We start from the raw sequence: 23,726 nt of genomic DNA, 5'->3' as shown, positions 1-23,726 counted from the left end.
AATTTTGTTCATCACTGTGTTCTCTGTACCACATTAATTTCTAGCAAGAAAAAAAGAAAATTAAGATTAAAACACACCATGCTACATGATTTAGGTAAAGGCAAAGTATAGTGTTAGGTAAATGTTAAATCCTTGGAAAGTAGTTAGGATAAAAAAAAGTGCAGGGCACTGAGCAAGAAGAACAGAGATAACATTTCAGTATGTGATCTTGGTCAAATTAAGTTTTCTGAGTATCACTTTCTTCAATATATAAAATAGCAACAATATTTATTTCTTGGGGCTGTTGTATGAATTTAAATATTATAAACAAATGGAAACCTATCATACATAATACTTTGGATGTGATAACCTTGCAAAAGACATTCAGCTAAATAACTTGGTAATATTAGAAAGGATGCAATAAAACCTGTACACATATATGGCTAAGAGTATAAATTAGTGTATCTTCTAGAAAATGATGTACCAATATATACCAAAAGCAATCTTAAAAAGTTCATATTATTTAACTCAGTAAAGTCTACTACATTGTTTTGCCCAATTTCTTATTCTGCGATGCTACCATTTTTGGATGACTTTCAGTAGGAAAAACTTCACTGCATTTCTTTAATGTTATCAGAGAAAGTAGGTTCCAGTCTGTTTCTTCTAAGTAATCATTCCACTAAACATGGCTTGCTCCTGCTCAAGGGACTGTTTAGAGTTAAAGGTCAAGCTCATTCCTTGGAAAGTGCACATGCCACATGTCACCAATACTGTAACATTCATAAAGGGAAAGCACACTTTCTATCTATCATAAACTCATGGCCAATGGGCCATATGCAAGCCACCAGAGAGAAATACTACGACGCCCTGCTGCTAGGCTACCAACAGTTGGAAAAGCAGGTTAACACGAGAACACTGAAAAGAATCCATTGTTCTTAGTATGTAATACCAGGAAAAGATATTTAAACTTTTTTGAAAGAAAATAATGTCTTTCTATCATAATCACTTTCATTTATTCTGCTTATACTTTCAAAACATTTTACATGTTTGAAGTAGATATTTATGTTTTGGCTGCAAACAATGAGATAGATTATACCACACTTCTATTTTTAAAATTTTATCTATACTACCACATGTGACTATTTATATGCATATAATGAGGTTACACACACACACACACACACACACACAGGCTCATGCAAACTCATATGCAATCCATATGGAATAAGAAGTCTATTTGAGTTTCACAATGCTAGAATAGACCTTTATTTATACTAGGAACTCTGACCACATTGCTGCTACATCATTTAACCATTTGCAAAACAGAGAGCCCAGAAATCATGTTAACTGTACTTCTTCATTTCCTCTTCCAGCAATTCTAAACTTCAGCCTAAAATTTAAGTTTAGCATTGGTGTTTCAAAATGCAGTGTGAGTTAGTATCGTGGCCTCACTTGCTTGCATGTACTTGTATTTTATGACTTTCACGTTGCTTTTGAACACAGTATTGCTGTGTCTTAAATCATGTTAGCTTGTCAGTCAATAATTAAGTTACTTCATTCAGAAAATCAGCTCATAATAGAATGCCCAGATGTTGCTGTCAACATCTGGAACAGTGTTAAGTTTTCAGTCGACGAAATCTAATTCTGTGAAATCTTTCTGAATATAAAATAAAATAACTCTATAGATTATACTTGAAATAATCAAAATGTCAAAATGTTTATAGTTTTGTTTGACAATAATAACATATAGATACCCTATGTACTCCCACTGGAAAAATGATACTCTGATAGATGAATGCTATATAACAGATGCTTTATTTGTATTTTTAAAAGAACTACTGAAATAGAGTACACGAATTACATAATTAAGTTGTATGTAGGTATCCTCATGTAATCTGCCTACCATCAGGAAGGAAAAGCAATCATTCATGGAAAATCTGTCCATAGCCATAATTTCATGTAATCTAGATATCCAAGAGCAAATGATCTCAATGATTCTGTAACTGACACTGAGCTCTCTCAGAAAGAACAGAACCGACATAAGACAATGTCTAGACCTGCCTTTCATATTTAGAGATGAAGAGTTCTAAGCCAGATGAGTGATCTCCCCAACGCCACACACTTGGGAAAGACTAGGCAGAAGAAGGATGGAATCTGTTTCCCAACATCAGTGCTCTATTTACTTAAACACGCCACCTTTCATTTTACCAAACCACCATGGCAGGCTGGGGCCATCCTACTGCTCCATCCCCAAGGCAGGCTTGGCTGCACCATTCACCTGGTTCTAGGAATTTATTATCAACTATAAATTTGAATAGTCTACAGATTTTGTTTCTTGTCACTCTCTTCCAAAATAAACAAACAAAAAACAAGCCTTTACTTATACATTGTTGTCAACATCTGGAATCTTGACAATAATAAAATTGGAAGTTCAAGGGTGATGAATGCTTAAGGCAGAATGTTTTATATCATAGAATAAAACGTCTGATCTGAGGGTGAGTCACAACCACACTTATGGGTGTAACTTAGATATGTTTCAAGATTAATCTTCAAAGACTCTGCCATAAAGCACCAATAATCTACCCACATGGCGGGAGAGAAGCCGCACTGGTTATTAAGATGGGTTAAGAACTGCCTTCTTGCCCATGGGATCTGGTGACTCCCTACATATTTACTCTACAATTTCAGATTGGAACCAGCCATCTAATGGGCAAACAATGTTTACAGTATTTTTCCCCCAATACTTGCTTTTGAACGCACATTGTGACAGATTCTTTATTATAGTATGTGCTGTGTTATAGTGAGGTTAAGGTTCTCATAGTTCAGAGATGCCTTTTAATAGTTTATGAATATAGCCAATAAAACTGTGATGCTTAGGCAGTAAAACTAAGTTCTTTGAGCCCGAATGCTCTATGGAAACATTCCAAAGATTACTTCCCCATCCGGGTGACCCCAAACTATAACGTATAATAACTATGAATATTCATACCTGATTCACAAATATGTTCTGCCTATAAGACTCTCTATCTTTGGCTGAAGAGAATAAAATCCTGCCTACTCAGGGGCTTTGCTTCATCAGTTAAATGTTGTTTCTTTTATATCATCAGTCTATCACTTTCTACTGGTTCTTTCCTTGAAGGACATAAACATTCTCAACTATTCCAGCTTCATATACTTCAAAATGTTACTTCAGCCTATGCTATATTGCCCAGCCAATCCCCAACCCCTCTTTATCCTTCTTTTCCTGGCCAAGCTTCTTGAATGGGTATCCCAGGAACATTAACCTCACTTACTCATGCCCCTGCCACTTCTCAACTTAAAACAAACTTGATGCTTTCCTGTCATGCCACAGGACTCCTTAGGATCACCAGTATCTCCCTAGTTAACAAAATCACTGGCCATGTTTTCTAAGTAAACTTTTGGAAGTTTTAGAATAGTTAAAGATTTACTAAAAAGTTACAAAGGTAGTAGAGTCCCCATGTAACCCACACTTAGGTTCCCCTATTAACACTTTACCTTAGTATGGTACACTTGTCACAGTTAATGAATCAACAGTCCATTATTACACATTATTATTAACTAAAGTACATACTTTTTCCAGCTTTCCTTAATACTTAATGCTCTTTTTTTTGTTCCAGATGCCATCCAGGATTCCATGTTACATTTACTAGTCATCTGTTCTTAGGCTCCTCTTGGCTATGACAATTTCTCAGGCTGTCCTTATTTTTGATGATTTTGAAAGTTTTGAAGAAGACTGGTCAGGTGTTTTTGTAGAATGTCCTTCAACTGGGATCTGTCTGATGTTCTTCTACTGACTAGACTGCAGTAATATATTTTTTGGAGGAAGACCAAAAAAGTAAAATGCCATTTTCATCAGATCATATCCAAGGTACATACTATCAACATGACCTATCACTACTGATGTTGACCTTGGTACATAGCTTGAGGTAGTGTTTGTCATGTTTCTCCACTGAAAAGCTACTCTTTTCCCCCTTCTGTATTGTACGTACTATATGCAGCCCACATTTAAGAAGTGGCTAGTTATGCTCTATCTCTTCCAGGGAGGAGTATCTTCATAAGTCATTTGGCATTCTTCTACTCAAAAGAAGTCTACTCGATCATTATCCAAGCATTTATTGATATCAGTATGGACTTAAGGATATTTATTTTACACTTTGACTTATAGTCTAATACTATATCATTAATTTTGTTGCTCAGATTGTACCAACTTTGGCTTCAACGGCCACCTTTCAGTCCTCTTCTCATTTGGCCTCTTGATGGCATTTGACATCATTGCCCGCTTTCTCCTTAGCGGTTACTCTACCATCCTCCTTAGGAATTCCTTCCATCCTCTGGTCTCTCCTTCTCAGTCTCCTTCATTATAACTTCTCTCTCAGTCTGACTGGGTCTTCCTCCTAGACCTCTTCTCCCTCATTTGAATGATCTTATTTTTACTCGCTGTTCTAACTACCAACTAGAAGTTGACAAAGACATGGTTTTTTTTGCATATTATTCTTACAAATCTACTTCCTACTGGGTGCCTTAGAAAATCTGAAGGCATCTCAGACTTAACATAGACATAGTGGGGCATTTTCTTTCTCTATTTATATGGCTCTTCCTTCTGTTTTCCCTAGTTGGATGTATTGTTTTACCATGCACAGTCTCCCCAGATAAAAATCTAAAAATTATTTCCAAATCCAATACATCACCAAGAACTATGGATTTTTTCTTTTCTCAGAATATCTACAACTGGGCTTCTTAGCCATATTTCCAGGATGTCTGTTACCTTATGAGCTAGTCCCAATTCTTTTCCTTTAACTGTTGCTACCACATATTTCATCCCTCTTTTTATATATGAATTATATTTGAGAGATACCTGTATGGTAAGCCTGACATGTTTTAAGGCAGAGGTTAGCCAAAAGGTACAAATTCTCAGTTCATCTTAGGAAGTAAAGGAGACCCCTTCAAACCAATTTCAGAATATCAAAGCACCAAAGGAATCACTGTGTAAAGATACAACTTATTTCAGAATACAGAAATAGAAATAGTTAAAATAGAAAGCAAATACATTTGACAAAAGCCAATACAGGTATACCCTGTTTTTGGAAGATACACATTATGCCCTCCACTTAAGGGCCTACATCAGTACCTGTTTTTGCTAATGGAAAATCTGAAGAGGATTTTTGCTTTTACAAAAAAAGGTGAAAAGTGAAAATAACATTCCACATTTGTTTCTCAGTGAGCTATTGGGGAGAGCTCCCACCCTGAGTGGTGAAAGGGGCCCCACTCAGCTCCTTCCCCAGGAACAGCACACAGCATCTCAGCATCAGGCTGCCAGAGTTCTGAACTGGGCTGTGAGCATCTGTGCTTTATCTCCATTTATTTTGTGTATCCATTAGCGAGCTCTTCCCTAAGGTATCAGAAAAGCTTAAGACAGGTTGTTCTTTGGGTCTGGGGATTTAAAAAAAAAAAAAAAAATCTTTCCATATAACAATGATCGTTGTTTCTTTGCTTTATGTCATTTCGGCTTACGGATGGTTTCATAGGAACACTCCGCTTTCTGAGAGCGGGGGAAACCTGGATACTACGGGAAAATGCTAAGCAACAGACCTCTCTCCAACTTTATAAGTCAATACCACATTTCCCTTTAATTTCAAATAGAGGCATATCTCATATGAGCTATTTTTTTGTTCTCCTAAGTCAGATATTCCCATTTTTTTTATTATGTAGACGCTAAAAGACCACCATTTCAAACGAGATGATGTGCATGCATATTTCTTCTTTGTCTGATTTGTGTAGCTCAGGAATATGGATTACTTCTGTTATCTGCATGAAGAAGCTCTGCTACAAGCCTGGCATTCAGTTTGCTTTTATCTCTGAGACCCCAAATTGTACCGTTAGGCAACAGAGGGCACTTATCTAGATTGAACTGTCATACAAATAGATTTTTGTCAGCCATTCAATTTGTATTGGGGAACACGCCAACAAAAACAAAACCTGGCAATTTAAAACAACAAACCTATCCTCTCCTGACAGGAACAAATTGCTGTATTTCAAATGAGTAAGAATTACTATAGATCGCACATCCTGCGTGTGGGTGCTATGGAAAGAAAAATATTCTCGAAACTAGTTCTGTCTAGTTTTTCTGGCAGTGGCCTAACATAAAGCAAACACGCAGTCTACATAATACTAATAAGCACACAAGGAAAAAAAAACCCACTAACAGACAGGAATTACATGTTATCAGAGGACAATGAGGCTTTCTGATAAAATTCCAGGTCAAAATTCAGTGGCTACATGAAGAAGGCAACATGGTACTGCATTTTTACTTTGTTCTCTGAACTCTGGTCCTTCCAGGAATACAGATGGTACCTCTGCCCACAAAATACTCAACTGGAGTAGTAAGACCATCATTCCCCCTGAGCCTAACTTGATTCTGGCTCTGTGTCTTCCACAGCCACTGAAAACTTTAGAGAAATGACTTCACCATAGTTACACCACTTCCATACCTCAGGCTATTTTGAAAAATATTCAGTGTTCATCTATTCAAAGTTGGTTTTAACCTCAGACAGTAAAGATATTGATAAATTAATCAGTAAAAAAACAGTAATAAAATTTTCACAACTTGAAAATAATTTCAATCTGTCCATCAGTATGTTTAACTCTCTCCTATGATTTTTGTCTGATTTGAATCTCATTCTCTTTTTTATAGACTCCATCTTCATTCTGGACTTATGCAACTACTCCTTCAGTGACATCCCAACTTAGACTTGAACATGAAAATTCAGCACTGTGAATCCACATCAAGCTGAAATAGTAAATAAACAAACTTAAAGGTCAAACACCATGTAATTTTGCTGAATAGAGAGATCTAACTAGTATGAGTATTCAAACACAAATCTTTACATTTAAAAATGAGTTTTCTTTAACAAAAATTATGTCACAAGAAATTGGTACACAAAAATTCTATAATATGTCACCTGAAGAAGCTGTAACATTATATTTTGTGGCAACAGGTACTGGGTGTAGATCTTCAGATTTTATTAAGGGACAATCTGAAAAAATAATATACTCTAGACACAGGCATGAAAAGGACCTCATGAATGGTAGTTAAAATAGATAACAAGACAAAAACACAGTGAAATATAATAGTTCAAGTTGCCTCTACATTTCAGTAAATAATAGAGCTATCTGAGAAAAAACATTTTTACCTTGAAGAAAGGTATAAAATTACATTATTTAAAAAACATCAACAGATGCATGATGAACGCAACTTAATTTTCAAATGGTTGAAAAAACAGGCATATATGTAGAGAGTAAAACATCAGTAGAGAAAGCATGCACAGATGACAAAGCAAATGGAACAAAATGCTAACAAGTAAATCTAGTCAAAGAATATATGTATGGCATGCATGGGTGGCTTAGTCGTTGAAGCGTCTGCCTTCGGCTCAGGTCATGATCCCAGGGTTCTGGGATCAAGTCCTACAGCGGGCTCCTGGCTCAGCAGGGAGTCTGCTTCTCCCTCTACCCTTCCCCCCTGCTTGTGATCACTGTCATTCTCTGTATCTTACTCAAATAAATAAATAAAATCTTAAAAAAGAAAGAATCTATGTATGTATGTTCTTTGTACTATTCTTCAAAGTTCTCTGAAAGTTTGGGATTATTTCCAAATAAAAAGTTTAAAATGATTAAAAAGTGTAAAAAGATTAGTGGGGGAAGAAGGTAGAGGCTTTCGATAAGCTATTTTTCTACAATCAGTTAATGTCTGAGAAACAAATCATTGATTAGATAATCATTATTGTTAATTAAAAATGTGAGACCATTCCTCAAAATGGTCAAAATCAGAAACTGAAACTGTTAATTTTTACCATTTATGATGGGGTTTCCCATTTTTTCAGTAAAAATACATAACTTTATTTGCTGGGGTTTTTTAAAAAAGATTTTATTTATTTATTTATTTATTTATTTATTTTTGACAGAGAGAGCAGAAAAGACTGTGAGAGAAAGCACAAGCAGGGGGAGCAGCAGAGGGAGAGGGAGAAGCAGGCTCCCCACTGAGTAGAGAGCCCAATGAGGGGTTCAATCTCAGGACCCCAGGATCATGACCTGAAGACAGACACTTAACCAACTGAGCCACCCAGGCATCCCTTATTTGCTAGTTTCAAATTAGCAACATAGCTTTCTTTTTATAGTTCAGTTATTAGAATGGACTCAATCTGTATCATCCATGGTTGGGGAGCCTGGGTGGTTCAGTCAGTTTGGCAGTTAAGCATCTGCTTTTGGCTCAGGTCATGATCTGGGGGTCCTGGGATCAAGCCCCCATGTCTGGCTCCCTTCTCAGTGGGGGGTCTGCTTATCCTTCTCCCTCTGTCCCTTCATCCCCAATTCATGCCCCCCCTTTCTGAAATGAATAAATAAAATCTTAAAAAAAAAATCATCCATGATCAGTGAAGTTCAAAGTTATCAGGTTAACAATAACAGAATATTATCCAACATTTACAATGGTTTGGCAATAAAGTCCAATTGTTTTTTCTTTCACTTCATTTCAAATTAGAAGTTCTGAGGACACTAATTCTAAATTAGGTTGCTTAATAGATAGTAAGAAGTGATTTATCATTATTATTTCTTTTAACAAAAACACCTAGAGGATCCTAATACAAATCTCACTGGAGTATTTGCACTAACTACAGATCTTCTACCATGCTCTTACGTCATTCTCTAATGTTCTTGAAGAGAACACACATTCTCAGATAGTTAGACATGTGCCTGCTAGACTTTGACTTGATTTGGCAACCAAGGTATTGCTGATCTAATTTTGAGTGTGATGGCCCTAGACAGGGACTGAGTGCAATTCTATTCTCTGAAAAGAAACAGCCAATTCTGGTGCTCTATAAATATGCAATCATAATAGAACCTGAGGGCTAGAAGGGACCCTGAGAGGTCCTCCAGTCTGCCTTGTTCCCTTAAATCATCCTACACTAAACATCTCTTATAAAAACCTATGGAAGGAGGTGCCTCAATTTTCACAAATGAGGTTTACCAACAGTCACTGGCTATTGGCAGGAACTATTTCCCTACATTAAGCTCAAATGTATGGCATTATAGTTGCACATACAGTACAGACCAATAACACCTGCTGACCACACTTGGCAGAGTAGTTCTTCACAGATTTGAAGACACTTAAAAACTCCACAACTTTCCATCACGGAAAATGATCCCAGCGGGGGATCTTTAGATTATTAGACTTTCCTTATCTGTCTAATTTTGCAAATGTTAATCATCTGAGGGGCCCACTCCAGAATTTTCTCTGTTATTTTTAGGAATGGTAGCCCCAACTGCACTCAGAGGTGGACATTAGTAGACTCTTCCAAAATCTAAATGAACCAATGTGTACCCAACCTTATTCATGATATGTAAAGCTGTGGAGATCCTTTTTTCTTTTTTATTCCTTATCTCTGCTCTTAATACATTTAATATTCTTTACACACAGTAATTTTTAGCTGAGTTTTCGGGCTAGTGTCTATTACTCTTATTTTCTGGTCCTTTGAAGAAACAATATGTTAAATCAGAGAGACCTCCAATTTGGGCATCTATCTGATGAACCTGGATTCAAATTGCAGCTTTGTCCTTTTCTAGTTGTGATTACTAAGCAAGTTTTTGAATCCCTGTGTAGCTCAGGTCTAATTAAGATAAAGTTTATGAAACAGCTAGTATAGTGTTGAACATATACTAGAAATTGAAGAAAAATCACTGTTTTGATAATAATAATTATTATTGAGAATGCCAGCAAGCCTCTTTCTCCAGTGTATCAAACTGGGTTTGTTGCCTCAGCTCTTTAATATGACCTCACACACCTATGGCCCAATATGGCCCTGTCAGTTCTGCTCCCAGTCGTCACCCAAACTCCTGATATAAAGACCTGACTGCCACTCCAATCCAGTTCCTTCTGGCTCTAGAGACTCAATTTTGCCTCTTATTTTTGGCTTTTTTTCCTTTTGACTCTTTTTTACTTATATCTGAACTTAAGTTCCTCTGCTTTGAGTCTTAATGTTTTCTGAGCATTTAGGTTCCAATTCACTCTTCTGCTCTGTCTCTAGAAGAGAAAATACCTGTCTCTGTTATCCCAAGCTCTAAAAGGAATTCAGGCAGTAATACAAGATAGAAGCTTCAAAGATAATGTGCTTCATTATCAGCACATTATTTAACAGTATGAGTTGAACTAACTATGATTTAAATCCCAGTTTTGCTATTTATTATCTGTGTGGCTGAAGAGAGGGTGTTTAACCTTTCCAAGTCTATGTCTGTACATCTGCATAAGAAAAATAAATATACTTTGTTATAATAATTACATGGGACTTGCAATAAGAACACTGCTGCAGAAGTTAACAGGTTCCCTCTAAGTCACCATTTTCCCTCTCTTTCCCCGCTGGGGTGGGGTGGGTAGGTGAGAAACAAGAACAAATATATTCTGAATTCTATGCTTGGCAAAACTAGAAACCAGATATTATTCATGGATCCCAAAATATGGGGGAGCTGTCCAAAAGCAGATGAGATCATGCAGAGCTACTTGGTAGAGGGTGAGAAAACGCATGAAGCTTAAGAGGTCTCAGCGATAGTTGAGCTCAACAGGCACCAGCCAAAATATACCTCTTCAAGGTGGGAGACTCATTCTGAAGCATAAAATCCATGTGCTTTGTTTGAAACAATGGATGTGGGGACAGGTGTTAAGTGGCCACTGGCAGAAGCTTTCCTAGACATAATTTGTCCAAAGAAGTAGAAGAGGCAGTACTAAATAAAGAATAACACCAGACTTCAGTTCCTTATAGAAGGTTACAAGAGACCATTGCCTTCACCTTAACAAACAATGCAAGCTGGAGAAGTGACAAAATCATCATTTTTAAAACCTGAAAGAGAGCTGATGGCATAAAGACACCCAAGTGAAACATTCCAGAAAATCCATGAGCACTCCATAATAAAGAAGAGGCCCATGGCTATTCTCATTCCTGGAGGAGAAGAATAAGCCTCCACAGATATAGGTAAAAAGAAACCGGCCAAACTTCTAACAAACCTTTAGAGTCTGCATCAGCGTTGGCGTAATACATTAGGATTTGAACAAACCTGAGGCACAGAGTGAGGTATGAGATTTACTAACTAACTAAGGTACACTAACATACTTGGCTATTATAGGCTAGGGATGGGGCAAGATAGCTGATAGAAACTTATCTGAGGCATTCCACCATTTCAGCCACCGAAGGCTGAAGTGGGAGAGGGGAACAGTAGAGCTGAGAGAAAATGCTCTGAGGGATTCTGGGTCTTCAAAGAGTGTAATCCCACTAATTTCCTAAGGCTTAGCTTTGGTGGAGCAGAGAGAAATCTCCAAAGGTATAGAAAGCCAAGATCAGGACTGGAGAGCAAAGACAACTCCCCTGAGGCTCAAAAAGTTAGCAATGGGGATGTAAATCAGAGAAACAGGTCCCACAAATCAAAAGGATGGTGGCTTGGTTGAAAAGCAGAATGAAATCTCTGGAAACTCACCAGAGCTCAAAGCTCAGGCTCTGCTGAAAGGAAAACCTAACTACAGCCTCAAAATGTGAACTAAACTGAAGTTACAAAAAAAAGGAGCCCACACACAGCCCAATTATAGGTCAGACTGACTCAGCCACTCCTCCATAGAAGCCTGAAAGAAATGGGAGTGTTTGTATTTGTTTTGTGTGTTCTATTTTTTGATAAAAATCTTCCTTACTTTGCTCTCTATTCCTCTTTTATGTAAAATATCCAGCACACAATCAAAAATTACAAGACACATGAAAAAGCAAGAAAATGTGACCCATGGTCACACACTCAGAGATGATCCTTGTATTTGAATTATCACACAGGGACTTTAAAATAACTATGATAAAAATACTAAGGGATATGGTAGAAAAGATGGACAACACACACTGCAGAAATGGGGAATTTCAGTAGAGAAAGAGAGACTATAAAAATAAACCAAATATAGAGAAATGATATCACAAAGAATGTGGTATCAAAATGTAAATAAAATGAGATTAAAATCACTTAAGAGCATACTGGAAACAGCAAAGAAAAGGACCCATAAACCTAAAAGGAGATCAATGAAAAGTATCCAAACCAAAACACAAAGATACAAAAAAAGTGAAAAAAGCAAAGCAAGGCATATAAGAACTGTGGAATGATATTAAATGACCTAACATATTTATAATTGGGAGTCAAAAAAGGAAAATAAGAGAGAATGGGGCAGAAGAAATATTTAACTAAATAATGACTGAAAACTTTATAAAACTGATGAAAGAGATCACCCCATAGGTCCAGCAAGCTCAATGATTCACCGGCAAGTTCACACCTGCTGCAAAGAAACCACACCTAGGTACAACATAATTAAACTGTCTGCTGAAGCACAAAGATACATAGCAAATCTTAAAAGCAGCCAGAGGATAGAGAGCAAAAATGGCATAAATTATAGAAGACTTCTCACCAGTAACAATGGAGGCCAGAGGATAATAAAATTATATCTTTACAGTGTAGAAAGGTTGGAAAATAAACCTGTCAAACAAAGAGTCAATGTCCAGTGAAAATATTATTTAAAGCTGATGATGAAATAAAGGCCTTTCTCCCTCCAGATAGATAAAAGCAGAAAGAATTCATCACCAGCAGAACTGTCCAACTGGATATGCTAAAATGAATTCTTCGACTAAAGAGATAAGACACCAAATGGAAATCGTGAATTGCATGAAGGAAGACAAGAGCTCCAACAAGTAAATATCTGAGTGGATATAAAAGACTTTTTTTAAGTATATGTTGTAAGGCTCACGGCATATATAGAAGTAAAATGTAAAACAACAAGGGAACAAAGGGTGGGATGGATTTCTACTATGGAAGGTCTTAACATTGTACATGAAATAAAATGAGATTGTTTGAAAGCAGAGTATAGTAACTTAAAGATACATACTGTACTCTCTTACGGGAACCACTTAAAAATACCAGAGGTATTCTTAAAAATTTAATGTAGGAGATAGAATGTAACATTAGAAAGTGTGATTTATTCTAAAGAAGGCAAGAAGTAAGGAGCAAAAGAACAAAGAATAAACACAGTATTTATATACAGTCATATATGTAAAATACATGTCATATACATGTCAAGTATACCTCAATAAAGCTGTTTTTCCAAAACAGGAAAAAACAAAGTGAGCACTAATACTTAACATTTTACTGAAAATACTAGCAAACATAATTAGACAGTTAGAATTAAAGCAAAAACCACCACTACTTAGAAATGATGTAATTATACATCTCAGAAACTCAAGAGACTCAACTGAAATTGCAAACTACAAGTGAATATAACAAGAGAGCAAGCTGAAATAGTAAGATACAGAAAACAATTCATATATACAAATGACAACCAGTTAGAAGATGTAATGGAAGAAAGGCTCCCATTTAAGGTAAAAACATAAAAGATAAAACAACCAGGAATAATTTTACCTTAATTGATTTATAATCCTGAGGTGAAAAGGCCTTTCTAACTATGATTCTAAAGACAGAACCATAAAAGATAGATGATTTGGGGGTGCCAGGGTGGCTCAGTGGGTTAGGGCCTCTGCCTTTGGCTCAGGTCATGGTCCTAGGGTCCTGGGATGGGCGGTGAGCTTGCCCCCCACCACCCACCGCCTGCCTCTCTACGTACTTGTATCTCTATCTGTCAGATAGATATATAAAATCTATTAAAAAAAAAAGATGATTTTGACCATATAAAAGTTAAGTATTTTTGAATGGCAAAATATAGAACAGTGAGAGAATACATTTAGTGTTCAATTTAACAAAGTTTAAAGACAAACTACAAACTGAAAAAAAAAATTATATTTTGAACAAGGGTTAAGCTTCAAGACATACCAGTCAATACCTTGTAGACATTGTGGGTTTGGCTCCAGACCACCACAATAAAGCCAGCATTGCAATATAAAGTGATTCAAATTAATTTTTTGGTTTTCCAGTGTATATAAAAGTTATGTTTATATTGTACTGTAGTCTAGTAAGTGTGCAGTAGCCTTGTGTCTAGAAAAAAATGTACATACCTTAATTTAAAGATATTGCTAAAAAACGCTAACCATCATCTGAGCTTTCAGCAAGTCATAATCATTGATCATAGATCATCATAAAAATAATAATAGTGAAAGGGTTGAAATATTCAGTTAGCATTGAGAATTACCAAAATGTGCCATAGAGCCAAAAAGTGAGCAAATTCTGTTAGAAAAACGGCGTCAACAGAGTTGCTCAACAGAGTTGCCACAAACTTTCAATTTGTAAAAAACACAGTTATCTGTGAAGCACCATAAAATGAGGCATGGTTGTACAAAGGATTCTTAGACATTAATATGAAAAAGAGCAACAATCACCAGTCCCCTAACCCCCCAAAAACTCACAAAGGGTAAAAACAGTTCCTGAAAGGGGCACCTGGGTGGCTCAGTCATTAAGCGGCTGCCTTCAGCTCCGGTCATGATCCCAGGATCCTGGGATCGAGCCCCACATCAAGCCCACTTCAGGCTGCCTGCTTGACAGGAAGCCTGCTTCTCCTTCTCCCACTCCTCCTGCTTATACCCCTCTCTTGCTGTGTCTCCCTATGTCAAATAAATAGATAAAATCTTTTAAAATAAAAAACAGTTCCTAAATAAATAAAATCTTTAAAAAAAAAAAGGGTGCCTGGGTAGCTCGGTGGGTTGGGCCGCTGCCTTCAGCTCAGGTCATGATCTCAGGGTCCTGGGATCGAGTCCCGCATCGGGCTCTCTGCTCAGCAGGGAGCCTGCTTCCTCCTCTCTCTCTCTCTCTGCCTGCCTCTCTGCCTACTTGTGATCTCTCTCTGTCAAATTAATAAATAAAATCTTTAAAAAAAAAAACAAAAAACAGTTCCTAAAAACATTCCATCTCACTCACGAGAAAAGTTTAATGAAAACTACATTAAGCTACTCCTTTATTCCTATCCATTTGACCAAAATCCAGAAGTCTCATACTTCATGTTGTAAGTGAAAATTCATTTTGTGAGTAACTGTCGTCTCGTGCATGGCCATGGCAAGTGTCAACGGGGATATGCCCCACAGAGGACGAGTGTGGAAGGGCGATCAATATTACAAATGCACACACTCTTAGAAGAAGTTCTATTTTTTTCTTTGCATGAAAAATGATAAAGTTCAATGTCATTCAGTGCAGCACTACATGCAATATCAAAAACCGTCTACTGATAGGATTGGTTGAGTAAATCTGGTACATTCATACAATGGAACACTCTTCAGGTATATATATATATATATATATATATATATATATATATATATATATGGAGAGAGAGAGAGAGAGAATGCGTGACTTTTTTACATACTGCTCTCCAAGATCAATTAAACAGTGAAGAAAGCAAGGTTCAGAATAGTACGTACAGCTTATGTTGTCTTGTTGTTATTTAAAGGGGGGAGGGAGAAGAATGTACATTTTGTATTTGCTTGTATATACATAAAGAAAAGCTGAAAAGACATACAAAGAATTAATAACAGCAGTTACCTCGGTTAGGGATTTGGGGAAGTGTGGAGTGGGGAACTGAGATGGGCAAGAGAAGTGGGAGGGAGAATTTTTCCTGTATAAATGATGATCACCTTTAATCAGTTCCATAATCTCCAGTATCTAATGGGGAAAAGTTTTCCAATAATGCAACAAAAACCTTCAGATTATATTTTTAAGATTTTTTGGCAATTGTTAATGAATACTTTGAAGGTTAAATAATGGGGACATTTTAGGCATGAGATTAAGAAAAATTTTAAAAAATTAAAAAATAAAAGAAGAACTGGAACGTGGAGAAGTTTCCCAAGGGAAAAAAGCAGGAATCCCCATGTCTGACTCAACTGAGTCAAATGGCTTGGGCGGAATGCTGAACAGTGTGCGACAGGGTGCAATCGCACTTTGGCCCCTGTACCAAGGGATAAGTAATCCAGAAAATGTTACCATTCATAATCTCTGCAGATCCAGCATATCAGACTCTTGTGAATGGGTAAAATAAGAAAAGGTAACTAAAAACCCAATCCATAACAATATAAATGCACTATTTCACATGGATCACAAGAAATAAGACTTTCAAAACCAATAAATTAAGTGATAAAAGACGATGTCTACCAAACAGGCCAGAAGATATTAAACTTTATTATATTATATAAACAATATTATATTATTATAACATAACTATATTATTATATATTAAAAATTAATATAAGGACTGTCCTCTTCAAGTCTCCCTCCAAGCCACGATTCTGTTAGTGGAAGAAAACTTGGAAAATTTATTTAAAGAAAGCATTTGATCAAAATCAAAAATTTTAATTTTAGGTTTCACGAATTACAATATTAGCACCTTATCAAATGGGACTCCTCTCCCTTCTCAGGAAAAGCAACAAGCAACACAAAAATTTGTTTGCTTTCTTTTAGGGATAAGAGAAAGCCAAGGCAATTTAAATTAAAAGCATACTTCAAACTTCCATAAAAACTCTTGTTTTGTTTGTTCCTAAGGAACCAAGTTGTAAAAACATGAAAATTAGTTGCTTGCAGGATACCAACACTAGAAATAGAATAATGGGAAAGAAATCAAGTTAGCTGTGTTAAAAGAAACAAAAGAAGTAGGTTTAATTCTAAGCTACCAATAAAAAAGCACATAGACTTAAATTAGAGTTTATACTTTCTTGAAAAGGTCAAGATCTCCCTATTCCTGAGCAAGTTGTAGACATGTGGTTCCAGGGACTAGAGCCAATGTTAATAAAACAAGATCATGCTATTGATCACAAGCAGGAGTTGGGAAGAAAATGAAGACAGTTATATACAAGTCAAGTCTCACTTTAAGAAAAATAACTAAAAATACACAATCTGATGATAATAGGTCAGCAGTCATGTTCACAGAAATTTAACACATGTAAAAATCATATGCAGGCATCCTTCTAATACCCCACATTTATCACATCACATTGATTAACCATTCAGTTCCATTTGATGTATGGAACATTCCTCTCTCTCTCTCTCTATTTTTTTTTTTTTTTTGGAGGTAAGGATAATTGAGTTGGAGGCCACAGATATAACTACAGATACTAATCTCTAATTTATCCATGACAGGTAAAAAAGAAGTATACTAGATTTAAAAAAAAGAATAAGGATTCTAGTATATTTTGCTACTTAACTACAACGATGGCTAATCACATTATGTTTATTTGTAAAATAGCAAAGAGGATATAGAACTGTAGAAGTTGGAAGACCTAAGATCATAGAAACTGAAGTAAATATCTACTTTAAAGGTTCCCACATACAACTATGCTCAAAACTACTGTAAACTCATGCAGTATCTCTTTAAGAAAGCTATATTTTCCTTAAGACATTATTTTGGAAAACAAGATGCTACTAGTCCCCAACTAAATAAATAAATAAATAAATAATTCTTACTATTTAATATATAAGTAAATTTTTGGTACAAAAGTTCTAGATTTGGGGGGAAAAGATGAATAGCTATTCCCCCCAAAGAAGTTTTTGTTTTCAAATAGGAATTAAATCATGGAGTTTTTGAAAAATGTGACTATTAATACTCTTTAAAAAGTATGTTAAAATATTGATCAGGAGTGAAAAGAATTTTAGAAGTAATATTTATTACTTCTTTCATTTTTTCTCTCTTTTTTTGTAAATGACTTTTAAAAACCATAATCTAGAATTTGCTTTAAGAGAGAATAGAAAGATGGAAAATTCTTAAAATAGCTTAACATAGAAGAGCAGAAATATTTGAATTAATTATAAACTAGAATATGTCATGATGACATAAAATATGGACTGCTACTAGTTTTCTTTAGAAAAAAATTTCGATTAATAAAGCCACAAAGTTTTACTGAGAATCTCATGCTCAAAAAAGATAGCGAATCTGAATAAAACTATAGGCATGGAATTCTGCACCACTCACCAATCTGTCCATTCATTTCTGCATTTGTTTAGCATTTTTTAACAGGACTACATGCCAGGTATTATATTTTTAATAAAGCAGATTCCTGGTGTGAACTCCTCAGTGAGGTAGGCATTAGGACAAATAACGTTAATAAGTATAAACTTATAAACTTGGACTACAAAATTGAGGTTTGTATTAGTACAGTAGAAGGAAGGAAGGAACTACCCAGTTTGATCAGGTCAAGAATGGTTTTACAAAGGTGATGTGTGACCTGGGGTTTACATGAGTAGTTTATCAAGTGGAAAAGAAGAAAGGATAACCATTGCAAAACAAAGAAATAGAATATGTACCATAATTAAAGCCTAAAACATGACGCATGACACCACAGAATGGGGTACTTTGACATGTCTGGACGAAGAGTGAAAGGGGAAGAACTGTCAGAAAAAACAGAGGAAGGAGTCATCCTAAGAGGCCCTGACAATATTAATCAAGAATTCAAAGCTGAACAGCTCACAGGCTTTTCCTCTAAGATCAGAAAAAAGGCAAGGGTGTCTTCTCACCACTTTAACTCAACATAGACCTGGAAGTCCTAGCCAGAGTAGTTAGGTTAAGAAAAAGAAATAAAAGCAATCCCAACTGCAAAGGAAGAAGTAAAATTGTCTCTGTGTACAGACAACATGATGTTATAAAATTCTAAAAGCTCCATGAAAAAAAAATATCTTCTGGAACTAGTAATTCAGTAAAGGTGTATAAAACCAACATACAGGAATCAGTTGTGTTTCTATCCACTAACAAACTACCTAAACAGGAAGTTAGGAAAAGAACCCCATTTATAATAGCACCCAAAATGATAAAATAAATAAATAAATAAAATAATAAAATCCTGAAAATTATAAAACATTGATGAAAGGAATTAAAGAAGACACAAATGGAGAGGCATTCCATGTTCATAGATTGAAAACAAATAGTGTTTTTTTCTTTTGAGAGAGTAAGAGAGAGGACACCTGCACACACGTTGAGTCGGGGAGCAGGGACGGACAGAGGGAGAAGGAAAGAAAGAATCTTAAGTAGATTTCATACACAGCACAGAGCCCGAGCGGAATTCAGTCTCAACGACCCTGAGATTATGACCTGAGCTAAAATCAAGAGCCGAACAATTAACTGAGCCACCCAAGCACCCCAAGAATTAATATAGTTTGTTTATTTTGTTTGATCTGCTGTATTTTTATTTTTAAATTATTTTTTATGTATTTTTTTGTATTTTTGTATTTTGGGGTTTTTTTTTTGTATTTTTTATGTATGTTAGTACATCCTTAGTTTCTGATGTAGTGTTCTATGATTCATTGTTTGCATCTAACACCCAGTGCTCCATGCAATACGTGCCCTCCTTAATACCCATCACTGAGCTAACCCATCCCCACACCCCCAACCCCACTAAAACCCTCGGTTTGTTTCTCAGAGTCCATAGTCTCTCATGATTCATCTCCCCCTCTGATCTGACCCCTTCATTTTTCCCTTTCTTCTCCTAATGTCCTCCATGCTATTCCTTATGTTCCACAAATAAGTGAAACAATATGATTGTTTTTCTCTGGTTTTCTCAGTTGTCTTTCTCTGCTTGACTTATTTCACTTAGCACAATCCCCTCCAGTTCCACCCATGTTGATGCAAATGGTGGGTATTCATCCTTTCTGATAGCTGAGTAATATTCCATTGTATATACAGACCATATCTTCTTTATGCACTGATCTGGTGAAGGGCATCTCAGCTCCTTCCACAGTTTGGCTATTGTGGACATTACTGCTATAAACATTGGGGTACATATGGCCCTTCTTTTCACTACATCTGTACATATGGCCCTTCTTTTCACTACATCTGTACCTTTGGGGTAAATGCCCAGTAGTGCAATTGTTGGGTCATAGGGTCGCTCTATTTTTAATTTTTTGAGGAACCTCCACACTGTTTTCCAAAGTGGCTGCACCAACTTGCATTCCTACCCATTGTAAGAGGGTTCTCCTTTCTCTACAACCTCTCCAACATTTGTTGTTTCTTGCCTTAAATTAATATATTTTAAATGTCTCTACCCTAATTCATCTACAGATCTAATGCAATTCCTATTAAAATCCTACTGACGGCTTTCGCATGGAGGTGGGAAAGACTGGCCTATAGGAATGATTACCAAAACCCACAAAAGAGACCTGGGCCTTGGGCTCCCCGAGAAAAAGAAGAAAGTGATCAAAGAACCAGAGACTCAATATTCAGTTTTAAACAGTGACACTTATTTCACTAAGGTCTGTCCCACAAGAGCCACATCCCCCTCAAAGAGTGTGGTCCTAGGGCAGGTATCTGAAATGCCTCTAGTGAAGAAAAAGAAGGGCCACAGCACCCTCTGTGAGCAGTACTTAGAACCTGATACCACAGTATGTGCTAGACAGAGAGAGAAGCTGCCCAGCCCCAGGAAGCAGCTTCTTGGTTCATTTTGAGTTCCAAGGTGGGGAGGAGAAATAGAAGATGAAGTCCTTATGGCCTCTGACAATGTGCCCTGGCTTGAGAGTGAAGACCTTCCTGGACCCCAGACAGGGAGAGAGGGTGACCAGAGTTGGCAAGAAGGAGAAAAAGGCCCAGGAGGCTGTAGCCTTCTCAGCCAGGGACCCTGGGTTCTGTGAGTCTGGGGACGCTCTGTAGGGTGCTTGGTGGGGAACGATGGTGAGGAGCAGGCAGCCTCAGGGCAGAAATGGAAGCAGGGAAGCCCCAGGGAATACATTGTGAAGATGAAGAAGAAAAAGGTGTCACCAGAGGGGAGACAACTCCCTAGGGTACCTTGAGCTCTCTAAGTCAGTAGAGAGGAAAAGAAGTAAGAAGCCAGTCAAAGTTGAGGCTCCAGAATCCTTCCCAACAGGACACAACCCCAAGTCCCTGGCAAAGAAGAAAACAAAGTCCAAGGAAAAGGCAGAGTATCCAGGCACTGAAAAGCTGGCTCTGAAGAGGAATAAAAAAAAGAGGAAAGAGCAGAGGTAGCAGGAAAACCAGGAGAAGAGGAGCCTGACACAGACGTAGAGATGGTGCTGGAAATGAAAGGCCACACACACGGGCACACAGACACCAGGCGATGTGAAAGGCCTTGCAAGAAGAGACTGAGTGTGAGGCAGGCATGACAGAAGTTTTGGAAGGAAGAAAGGGGACAAGAACACAGTTTGGCCAGTGAGATACACCTGGGTTTGAAAATGTGCAACAAAAACTGACATTTCTCAAACTTATGGGTAGTTTTAGAAATGGGGCCCCTTCATTAACCTGACTGGAAGGCCCAACACGGCTCTCAACAAGGCGGCGGGCGGCCACCCCCTTGTCACAGAATCTGCAGCTGGACTATGACCAGGCCACGAGCCGGCAGTGTGATGGGGACACTGGCCTTGGCTTCTTCTCCACAACCTCAGACAAAATCTTATATCAACAGGAGTGCTTTCAAGTCAATCAAGTTTGAAGATTAAACTCTACTGTCTTATCCTTCAAAACAGCCAAAATTGCTTTTATTATTCAGTTATGCAGATGGAAGCTATCGGACACTTGTCTCAAATTATTCCTCTGCAGAGATTAAGGAAAACCATGCCCATGTGCTTGGACATACTGGGGTCAGGGAAGCTCATGTGTCAGAAGCCAGAGAACACGTGAGTGGCTAATATCTACTATTTGCTGTGTTAAGCATTCCAACCCTGTTTGAAGACATCAGCATACATAAATAACTAAATTTGTTGAGTACCTAGTATATGCTAGGTACATACTAATGTGTTTCCCTTGCATTAATGTATTATGAAATAGATGCTATTATTACCCTCAGCTTACCAATGAGGAAACTGAGGTTCAGGGATGAAGTAATAAAATTGCCCGGGTTCACCCAAGAAAAATTCTAATGGCACTTTTTACAGAAATAGAGTAAAACAATCCTACAATTCATGTGGAATTGTAAAGGACCACAAAAAGCCAAATCAATCTTGAGAAAAAATTAAAGTGGACACATCACATTTCTTGGTTTCTAAATATATATATAAAAAGCTATAGTAAACAAAACAGTATGATACTGACAAAAAGATAGACATATTGACAAATGGAATAGAACAGAAAGCCTAGAATAGATCCACACACATATGGTCAACCGATCTTTGACAAGCGTGTCAAGAATACACAATGGGGAAAGCACAGTCTCTTTAACAAATGATGCTGAGGAAATGGATATTCCACAAGCAAAATAATAATACTGATCCCTTATTATACACCATACACAAAACCAACTCAAAATGGATTAAAGACTTAAATATAAGATCGGAAATCACAAAACACACATAAAAAAGAAAATGCAGGGGGAAATCTTCATGAAATTGATCCTGGCAACGATTTTAGATATTAACAAAGGAAATAATCAACAGAGTGAAAAGGTAACCTGTGGAATGGGGGAAAATATTTGCAAGTCATATATCTGAAAAAGGATTAATCTCCAAAATGTATAAGGAACTCCAAAAGCTCAATAATAATAAAAAAAAACTTAATAACCTTATTTAAAAATGTGCTAAGAGTGTGAATAAACATTACTCCAAAGAAGACATACACATAGGCTAAGCAAAACGTTGCTCAATGTCACAGGTCATCAGAAAAATGTAAATTACAACTACCATGAGATATCATATCATATCTCATATCTGTCAAAATGGCTATTATTAAAAAAAAAAAAAAAAACAAGGGCGCCTGGGTGGCTTAGTTGGTTGAGTGACTGCCTTTGGCTCAGGTCATGATCCTGGAGTCCCAAATCAAGTCCTGCATCAATCTCCCTGTTCAGTGGGGAGTCTTCTCTCTCTCTCTCTTCTCTCTCTGACCCTTCCCCTTCTCATGCTTTCTCTCTCTCTCTCAAATAAATAAATAAAATCTTTAAAAACAAAAACACAAAATATAAGTGTTGGAGAGGATATGGAGAAACTGGAATCCTTACATACTATTTGTGGGAATGCAAAAATGGTACAGCTACTATGGAAAATAGGACAGAGATTTCTTGAAAAAAACTGGAACTAGAACTACCGTATGGTTCAGCAATCCCACTTCTGGGTATTTATTCACAATAACTGAATTCAGGAAGATGGAAGAGGTATTAGCACTCCCATATTCACTGCAGCCCTATTCACAATAGCCAAGATGTAGAAACAACCTAATGCCTATCAGCAGATGAATGGATAAAGAAAATATGGTACATAAATGCAGTGGAATACTAGTCAGCCTTAAAAGAGAAGGAAATTCTGCCCTATGAGACAACATAGATGAATCTTGAGGATGCTAAGCCAAGTGAGATCAACTGGTCACAGAAAGACAAATACTGCACACTTCCCCTTATATGAGCTATCTAAACTAGTCAAATGCAAGAATCAAAGAGTGGTATAGTGGTTGCCAGGGACAGGAGAGAGGAAAGACGGAGAGTTCCTAATCAACTGGCATAAAGTTTCAGTTAAACAAGATGAAGTTTTAGAGACCAGCTGTATGACACTGTACCTATAGTGAACATAGTATTGATACACTTAGAAATTTGGTAAGAGGATAATCTCAGGTTAAATGTTCATATTACAATAAAATAAAATAATTTTAGAAAAAGGTTATGAGGGGGACACAAAAAAATGTGTCTATTCAGACTACCCAAAGGAATATCTACCAGTTGAAGCAACACTGTCCTTCTGAATATATGATACCTCTAGGAAGTCACATCAAGAAAAAAGTGATGGTCGAAATTCTAATTGTAAACAGAGGTCTACTCAAC

General features: G+C 36.8%; 1 protein-coding gene and 1 pseudogene across 8 annotated transcripts in view; one reads left to right on the top strand and one right to left on the bottom strand.

Moving 5' to 3' along the window:
• VTI1A (vesicle transport through interaction with t-SNAREs 1A) overlaps nucleotides 1-23,726 on the bottom strand; it is a 355,306-nt gene that overhangs the window by 279,663 nt on the left and 51,917 nt on the right. The window lies entirely within an intron of this gene.
• On the top strand, nucleotides 20,107-21,423 carry LOC122901116 (annotated as a pseudogene).

Source organism: Neovison vison, chromosome 2 (assembly GCF_020171115.1).
Source record: "Neovison vison isolate M4711 chromosome 2, ASM_NN_V1, whole genome shotgun sequence".
NCBI lineage: Eukaryota > Metazoa > Chordata > Mammalia > Carnivora > Mustelidae > Neogale > Neogale vison.
Note: the sequence above shows the minus strand (reverse complement) of the source record. Positions and strands in the feature narration are given on the sequence as shown.